Source organism: Coenobita brevimanus, chromosome 57, assembly GCF_032717465.1.
Source record: "Coenobita brevimanus isolate Jiangsu-jjx chromosome 57, ASM3271746v2, whole genome shotgun sequence".
In the NCBI taxonomy this organism is placed as follows: Eukaryota; Metazoa; Arthropoda; class Malacostraca; order Decapoda; family Coenobitidae; genus Coenobita; species Coenobita brevimanus.
The window spans coordinates 48,604,430-48,614,142 of NC_137010.1; positions in this window are offsets into that span (position 1 = coordinate 48,604,430).

Sequence of the window (9,713 nt, forward strand, 5' to 3'; positions counted from 1 at the left end):
TGTATTAAACTGTTTTTATCGTACATATCCTTAAATTCATGAATAATTTTGGCACACACTGTTTCATTCGGTAGTGTATTCCACTGATCAATTACCCTATTTGGGAAACTGATTTTCCTTTTGTCTTTGTCACTCTCTTTTCATGCAGTTTTTGCAGTGTCCTCTTGCTCATGCCTTCCCATAGGTTATATACTCACTGATGTCTATTTCCTCATTTCCTGAGATGCATCCATATAGCTTAATCATGTCTCCTCTTTTCCTTCTGTCTTGTAGTATTGGTAGGTTCAGTTTTTTCTAGTCTTTCTTCATATCTTAGATCCATTAAGCTTGGTACCCATCTTGTAGCAGCCCTTTGTACTTTTTCAGTCTTATCTATGTGTTTATTGAGATGAGGATTCCAGACTACTGATGCATATTCCAAGGTTGGTCTCATGATTGATGTTATCTTTCTCAGCCTGTCTACATTTACCTATGTGAATGCTGTTCTCATATCAGCAAGCAGTGTGTGCATGTTTGGTTCCTTCTCATTTATGTGGCCAGCCGGAGATAGTCTGTTATTAATATTCACTCCTAGGTCCTTCTCCTTTTCTGATATGTGTAGGGTTGAACTTCCTAGCTTATAATCCCAATCTGGTCTTTTTCCAGTTTTACCAAACTTGATTACATGGCATTTGTCCTCATTGAATTCCATTTGCCATCTATTGCCCCATTCATGAAGCTTATTAAATTCTTCTTGTAGCTCTCTGCAAGAGTCTGTGTTTGTAATTTTCCTTTCTATTTTTGCACCATCAGCAGACATATTTAGATAGCTTCCACTTCCACGTTCCTGTCTGTATCATTTATATATACTTAAGACATAATTGGTGCCAGCACTGAGCCCTGTGGAACTCCGCTAGTCACTTTCCTCCATGATGAGTAATTACCCCTTAGTACTGTTCTCATTTCCCTTTTTCTGAGGAAATCCTCCCATCCAGCAGAACAGATTACCTTGGATTCCTCCTTGATGGTACAATTTCCATAAAAGTCTTTGGTGCAGTACTCTGTGAATGCTTTCTTGAAATCTAAATAGATATTGTCTACTCACCTCTATCTTTTCTGTATTGTTTCTGCAACTTTATCATTGTAGCTTAATAAATTTGTAACACATGATGCACCTTTTCTGAAACCGAACTCTTTCTGTTATCATACTGTGATTTTCCAGATGATTTACCAAAATTTTTCTTTTTAGCTTTTCTAGTATCTTGCTTACAACACAGGTCAGGGATGCTGTCTATTTCCTTTCTTGAATAGGGGAACAATGTTTGCTTTCTTCCAAATATCAGGTAGTTTACCTTGACTTAAGAGTTCCTTGAATATTAAATTTATTGGTCTGCTTAACTCTTCTGCATATTCATGTAGACCCAACCTGAAATTTCGTCAGGACCATTTGCTTTTCCTTTGTGTGATTTACTTAACTCGTCCTGTATTTCTTTTTCTGATATTTGTATATCTGGTAATATGTGTGGGCATGTATGTTCCATATCATCTCTCTCGAGATTATTTTCTTCTGTAAAAACTGATTTGAAATTTTTATTTAGTGCTTCACAAATATCTTTCTCTTGTGTATAGATGATCCCCTTGTCCGTGATGGATTGTATTTTATTTCTAACTTTAGTTTTGCATTGAATGTAGCTGTAAAAAAGCTTCAGTTGATCACTACTTTTAGTTATAATGTCTTCCTCAAACTGCCTTTTACCTTTTCTCCTTATCCTTGTACAATCATTTCTTGCCTGTATATAACTGTTGTTATATGCCCTCTCACTATTGTGTCTTAGTATCTATTCCACAGCAAGTCTCTTTTCTCTTCTGATTTTTTACATTGTGTGTTAAACCACTTCTTTATCCTTGTTTCTGTTTCATTATGCTGAGGGATGGATTTTGGACTCTTGTTTCATATAATTCACAGAATTTTCTATATATAACATTTATATCACGTCCTCTAAGCTCCTATTCCCAGTCTTTTTCTATGAAGTATTTCTTTAGGTCATGGTAGTTGCCCTTTTTGTAATTTAGGCACTGTTTGTAACTTTCATTACTGCTAACTATATCGTATGCAATCCTGAAGTTGAAATTTAATAGTACATAGTCGCTTTTGTCGAATGAAGAGTGATACTTTACTTTGTCAATATCATTATCTTGCCTGGTAAATATAAGATTAGTAATGATCGATCATCAAGTCCTCTTTTTGTGGTATTTTCCTTTACACGTAGTGTTAAGAAAAACTGCTGTACAAGATCTAGGAGGTTTTGATCCCAACAGCTTTCATAGCTTTTTACAGCTAGAGTATTCAAATTTATGTTTGTATTGAATCTCCAGTTCATATAATTCTTTCTGATTTCTCTTCCATTCTGTGTAGTAGGGCTCGCAAAGCTTGAATTATACTTTCTGCCAGGTCTTCACATTCGCCTCTTTCCCAGATGTTTATTTTGGGTGGCATGTACAAAGCTGCCACAGTTATATTCCCTTCAGATGTGTCATTTCTAATGCAATCGGTTCTATACTTCTGACGGTATATGTAGTTGTATCTCTTTGACTTGTAGATTTTTCTTTGTGAATACCAGAACTCCTCTTCCTTTTTGCAAATTTCTATCTCTTTTCCATATATTGTAATCCTCAAATTTATGGAAAGAGATAGAAATTTGAAAAAAAAAAAAAAAAGTTCTGGTATTAACAAAGAAAAATCTACAAGTCAAAGAGATACAGCTACATATACCGTCAGAAGTATATGTAGTTGATGGAGTGGAGAGGTATATGGGAGAGGGGGGTGTGAGCTGGGAGCAGGGCAGTGAAATGGCGGGGGACAGAGCGACATGGAGGCAATTTGTTTGCGGGATTAAGGCGTCTGGCAATACACAGATAGTAATCCTCAAAGCTTAGGGTGTTGTTTGATATTCTGGGGATTAATTTTGTTTCAGTTATGCAAATAATAAAAGGTTCCATTTCTTTGGCACAGTCTTTTATCTTCAGTAATTTGAAATGAGCAGTGGAAATGAGTTACGATATTTAAGAGGAGCCTGTGGAGTCACATGGAGAGACAGGCTGACGAATGAGGATATAAAGGAGCGTTGTGGTGTTGATGTGGATGTGATAGGAAGCGTTATGAGGAACACACTGAGGTGGTTTGGCCATGTGGAGAGGATGGAGGGTGAAAGACTGACGAAGAGAGTGTATGTGAGTGAGGTGGAGGGGGAAAGAGGGAGAGGGAGGCCGAGGATGAGATGGAGAGATGGGGTGGAGAGGTATATGAGAGAGGGGTGTGTGAGTTGGGTGCAGGTGAGTGAAATGGCGGGGGACAGGGCGACTTGGAGGCGATTTGTTTGTGGCCACCCCAAACGGGATTGAGGCGTCTGGCAATAGATAGATAGAATTTGGATACCATTCAGTCTACATTTGAGTACATCAACTCATTCATGTTCTTTACATATTTGACATTTGAGCTTACAACCTTCCTTTTTCTTAGTCCCTCTTGTTTATGTAATTGTAATTCCACTACTTAAAAAAAAAAAAAAAAATGCTCCTTTCTTCGACTGATCTTTCCTCATTCTTTGTTTTTGCCTCTTCCCTCTTTTCCTTTAGTGATCCCCAGTCCTCCTGAGTTAAGCATCTTTTTATCCATACTTTTAACATTCCTCTTTTTCCGTGAGCTTATTAGCATTATTTAATATTACCTCCACAGTGTTCACACTTCGGAGGGTTACTTTCAGCGGCCTCCTCTGGTACTTCCTTCAATATGTTAATTATATTTACCATCTCCTTTTTGTCTCTCGAGTCTTTTTTTTATTTCATCTTTATTTATACCAGTGGTTACTAGACATTTGTTGATATCTGCTGATTCGTGGACCAGTTTTGGATTGTTTTTAATGATTTCTTTCACTTCCTTTCTATTGCTTTTTTCTTCGACTTTTGTTTTTAATGATTTCTTTACTTTCACTATTTCAGCATACCCGGTACGTAGTTTGTACTTCATCTTGCAATTTCTCACAATTTCGTTCACCTGGGTTAACTTCTCTTCAGTATCACCGCTTTGGTCTATCACACTGCTGGCGTGCTTAAATGTCTGTATCATTTCTGAACTCCTCCATAATACTCTCATGGCTGACAACTGTACTCGCCATTTCATTAATCTTCTTTCTAAGTGATACTACCTCAGCTGACAGCTCTTCTATTGTTGTGTCTTTTTTGTTTAACCCGTTCCGTGCCAGACCCTTCGCCGGCTGTTTACCCCTTTGTGCCAAGGGTCTGGGAGGCTGAGTGACCCCCTGTACCAGCGATTTTCGATTTTTTTTTTTTTTTTTTTTGCCTAAATGGACATGAAATGTGTTTTTTAAAAATAAGCCTAGTGATAGTGAAAGTGTTCAAATGGGCTGTTTTCAAGCTGAAAACACCGGTTCATTGTCACACGACTTCCAGTGAACTTTGGCGCTTCGTTCCCCTAGATTTCATCAGCCCCGTCACAGCCCGATTGCGTCAGATGACTACTTTCAGGAGCCGTCAGCGACTGATTTGGATAGATAGTCCATTTTGTTGTGGACTGAGTGGATACATGGACTAAATGGTGTTTGCAACTGCAACCTGGTTGACGTAAATTGGCCACAGTCGGAACTATTACGATGTGAAGTTGGGGTCTCGTGCTGGTGTGACGTATTTTCACATTCACTTACGTCGTGTATTATATTGCTCCAAGGCACCATAAACAGTCGATAAGGCACTATATACTTTATTTGGTACACAGATTATTTACGCTAAATTACTCATTACTTACGCTATAAATCTTACGTTACTTGATATGACTTCTATTTACTTTCATTTAGCTATATCATGTTCATTACATACATTATTTACACTATCACGCACACACTTTTTCAGTACTCCTCCACTGTGTAGTATATTGTGAAGCACTGAGCAGAGCACAGCCCAAATTAACGCAGAGACTAACGCGTCAAACAGGTGCGACCCCTACATCCCCCCCCCCCTCCACGTATCTCCCTTCTTCTCACTTGCAGGGTGGAGGAAGGTGTCTGCTTCCGTTTTCTGTCAAGCAGTTAGGGTGGACTGCATTAATTTTGCGTAAATGTCCCCAAAACCGAGTCCGTACCAGGCACGGACCTGGCATGGCTGGCAATGTTTGGTTGTCTGTACGAGGTACGGACTTAGCACTGAACGGGTTAAGTCCTTTACTATTTTTTCATTTTCTTCCTGTTGCATGCGTAGCTCCTTCTCAGTGTCATTTACTTCCCTTTGAAGAGTTTTATCCAGTTTATTCGCTTTACTAATTTATTACCGAATATGTTTCCCTTTCAACCAGTTATGAGTAGAAATTATCATCTTGTTTTCTATCTTTATCCCTTTTAAGAGAAGAGATAAAGGTAGAAAATAGGGTGAAGATTCCATATTCACTTTACTAAAGATAGTACTCATCTTGCAGAAAGATAATTCTTACTTAGAAAGATAACTTTTACTTACAAATTTGAATCTGCCTGTTACCCGCCTGGTGATAATGACGACACCCAGCTGATGTTTACGTTGTATCAGCAGATTCCTTTCAATGCACTAACTTTGATGTATTCTGTTATTTGGACAACACTTTTTTTTTTGCTAATACTTTAATATATCAGAACTTCACTTAAATTAGCCTAGTACAGAGCTCGGCTCGTATAAAGTTACTATTAGATGTAGCTAGTAGTGGCCAGCAGTGGTCAGTGCGAAGCTTAGTGACCTGCCTCCTCTCTCTGCCCTCTCACCAGTGCATTTTTTTTTTTTTTTTTTACGCAAGAAAGATGGAACCAAAGGCCAGGATCCCGCAATACCGTTCCTTCCGAGAAAAAACAAAAACAATACAAAAGAGAGCCAAACTCAAGATCCGTTCATTTCGAGATTGTGTGTGTGTGTGTGTGTGTGTGTGTGTGTGTGTGTGTGAGACAGAATTGAACTTTCACAACAAAAATGGCCATTAGTGTTAACTGCAGTTCGATGACGCCTTTTATATATGTATATATATATATATATATATATATATATATATATATATATATATATATATATATATATATATATATATATATATAATTTTTGCTGTGCAATCATTTATTCATTTTAAGAGACCACTCATTATTATGGTGTTAAAATTTAGTGTTAATTAATCCCTCCAGTTCGATGGCCTCTTTTATTCCTGCTTGCCAGACGGTTTTATTCAGCAGTTCAGCAAAGGAAGGATCCTAGAGAACGGGTTAGTAAAAAGAGCCACATCAGATAGACAAAATGCATATGTAAGCGTTTGTACTGTAATTTTATATTATGATTGGCAGCAATTAGTATTCAAGCAATTATATTCTGCACAGAAGGATATTAATGAGGTGAACAATATCGTGTAACGTAAAGCAGAGAAAATTTCAAAGTTCCTATTTCACTGCTATATAGGTTATCTATTATTATTATCATTATTATTATTATTATTATTATTATTGGCAAGGCAGTTCAGCTTCTTTTGATTCAGTACTGCAAATCGCACACTCATTACCCTGGGTTACTTTGTGCTTAACCCAGCAATCAGGAAAAACACTTAGATTTGTGCACTGAGAATACATCAAGGTCGTCAGGCCAGACAATATTTTGCTAAGTCCAAATCATTTCCGACCAGATTCTCGGTCCAGCAGCGGTAGCAGCAACATATCTCTCCAGCATGGCCTCTACTTCTGCCACAGCTCACGACCCGTTGAGGGGGGCTGATACTGGCAGCATCGGGCCTGAAAGAGGAGGGCAGACCATCACCATCACCGGTGTCGTATGCACGGAGTAACATACGTTCCGCTCAGTGCGCATGCGCCGAGTGGCCGTTTAGCATCTATTTTGAAAGTATCTACATGTTATCTCAAATTTTGTGCCATTTACCAACAACATTGTATGAAATACATGTGCCAGGAAGATAGTTGGATGTCTTATCGACCTGTAGGTAACTATACGTCGATATATGGATATATATAAATAAAGATATACAGTATATGTATGTTACAGGCAGATTGTGAAATTAGTCATTTCGTGAATTAAAATTAGTTTAATTTAGGTTTATTTAGGTTAGGTTGATCTAGGATAAGGTTAGGTTAAGGGTAGGTTAGGTTTGGTTAGGTTAGGTTAATTTAGGCTTAATAGAGAAGGGAACGGTAACTTCCAGCATAAAGTCACTCCGTGCATATGACACCGGCACCGTGAAGTGGTACAGCGTCAGGACGAAATACGGATTCATCCGGTGCCAGGATACTGGCGCCGATGTACTCGTGCATCGCTCAGGGATCTCTGCTACCTCTTCACGGCGCCACTTGCTCTCGTTACGCCAGGGCGAGACAGTGGAGTTCCACATTCACCAGACACCGAAGGGTCCCGAGGCTAGAGACGTCACTGGGCCGGGAGGTGCAGCTATGCAAGGCTCTGCCTATGCACAGCGGCGCCCCACGGCCCAGGGGCGCCGGCCTGTGGATCCCCGATGTCCTGGGGATGTGGATACCATTGTCGCCATGTGCATCGCGACAGCGAAGGCTTTCTGTGGCGATGACAAGGCAGCTATGCTCATTCTACTCTCCCAAATCTTTGAGAACAACGGGCTGCCACGCCTTGTCATCTCTCAGAGCTTCGCTCTTGATGCTCGGCCAGCCCCTCGTCAGGAGCGCCACATCACCTCGCTGCAGCCTCCCAGACCCCGCACAACACCGCGGAAAAGGCTGCAGCTCGACGCTTCCCTAAACAGGACAACTGCTGCCACCGCCATCACCGCCACTGCACCGCCCACCGAGTTCACACGGCCAGCTCCCACAGAAGACTCCCGCCGCTCGCCGTCAGTAGCCGAGGAAAGGGCTCCTTCTCCCGTCCCCTCCATCGACAGGGAAGAAGAGGACCTCCTGCCCTCGCCTCCACCACCTGCTACTGACGGCGAGCCGAAGAAGAAGAAGAAGAAGAAGGGGAAGAAAAGCAGGCCTCCACCACCTGTTGACATGGAGACAGACGAGCCTGTGTCTCCACCGCCTGCCTCCACCACCCCCGCCGATCGCCATCAGGAGCACTGTGCCTCGCCTCATGCCGCCTGTGAACTCACGCCCAGAAGTCCTTCTCCTGCAGCCCACGATCGCCAGACTATACGCATCGACCCTGTAGAATTTGCCAGGATTTTTAACCAGCAGCTCTCCAAATCCAACCTCTTCAACTTACTCTCCAGCCACGACACCTTTTCTTAATTCCTTCTACCGCCCAGCTAATGCTACCTCTTCATCTAATGCTTCTCACTGGCGGGCCTTACACCCTAGGCCCGCTCCCACTCTGTTTAACAGGTGGGAAAATCTCAACAACAACAACATTTCCGACAACAACAATCCATATAATACTGGACCGTTTTCTGTCTATACAAGGTATTAAACAGCTACACCTCATAGACGAGAGTACTGAGTTTGACGAAACTGCAGAAACACTCCATAGGCCCCGGATTTTGAATTCCATTAGATATTGTATTTACGAAAACATTATTAAGCAACGTTGGGTCTGGTTAGTACTTGGATGGGTGACCGCCTGGGAACACCAGATGCTGTTGGCATCCCTACGTGTCAAGTGGGGTTGGTGGAGGATTAGTGCCCCTCCCTGTAAAACAATTAACTCTAAGCCGTTGGCCACCCCGTTTGGGATACATGGCGTCTGGCAATGAATGAATGAATGATGAATTATAGTTACCCTCTCAATAGTCTGTTTTCTGTAGCGGAGCCATTGGAGCCGAGTTCATTTTCTTCAAGCTTTACTGCATACTATATTATTCATATTCAGTATATATCACTGTCGGTTCTGTCCTCGTTAACAGCAAGGCAGGAGCTGCTTGCATTGCCTTTACTAACTCTGCTTCTCCCGTCTTCTCCACCTCCCACCGCTTTCCCAACTGGGCCAGCAGTACCCAGTGTGAATTATCTGCTATACGCTCTGCCCTTGACTTCCTTGTCTCTCGTCACCTGCCAGGTCTAACCATCAGCGATTCCCAAGCTGCCCTTGCATTACTTCGCAACTCCCCCCCCCCCGATGCCCCTCCCCTCTCTTCGCCTCCCTCTACTCTCGCCTTCATCAGGCTCATGCTCTTGGTCTCAGAGTTTCCTTTATTTGGATCCCAGCTCATGTTGGTCACATCCGCCACGACCAGGCAGATAGCCTGGCCCGAGCTGCCTGCAACCTCCCCCTAGCTGCCATCCACCTCCCTGTGTCCACGACAATTGTCAGGAGAATCCTTCTCGAGGAGTCCAGGGAGAACCTAGCTCTGCGTACCGGTGCTGAACGTCCCATTAGTGTCACCATCCAGCACAACGACACCTACCGTGGCGTAAGACACACCTATGGCAAGCACTCCACCCACACTCGCCGCTGTGATGTGGCCGTCGCCCGCATTCGCCTTGGGTATCGCTCCCCAGGGGAAATCACGTACCGGACGACCGACCGCCAACAGGCCATGTAAACTCTGTCACAATCCAATGGATGAAGCATTATCACATCATATCGTTAACTGCCCAGTTATTGCCCCCTTCAGACCCCCTGGACTCTTGTTTTCTGCTTTGTGTAACTACGTCATCACACATCTTGATGTACGGTACTCGACGACATTCTCACCCTACACCCCAACTTCCTATCATTGTAATGCTCTGGCACTAGTACTGTAT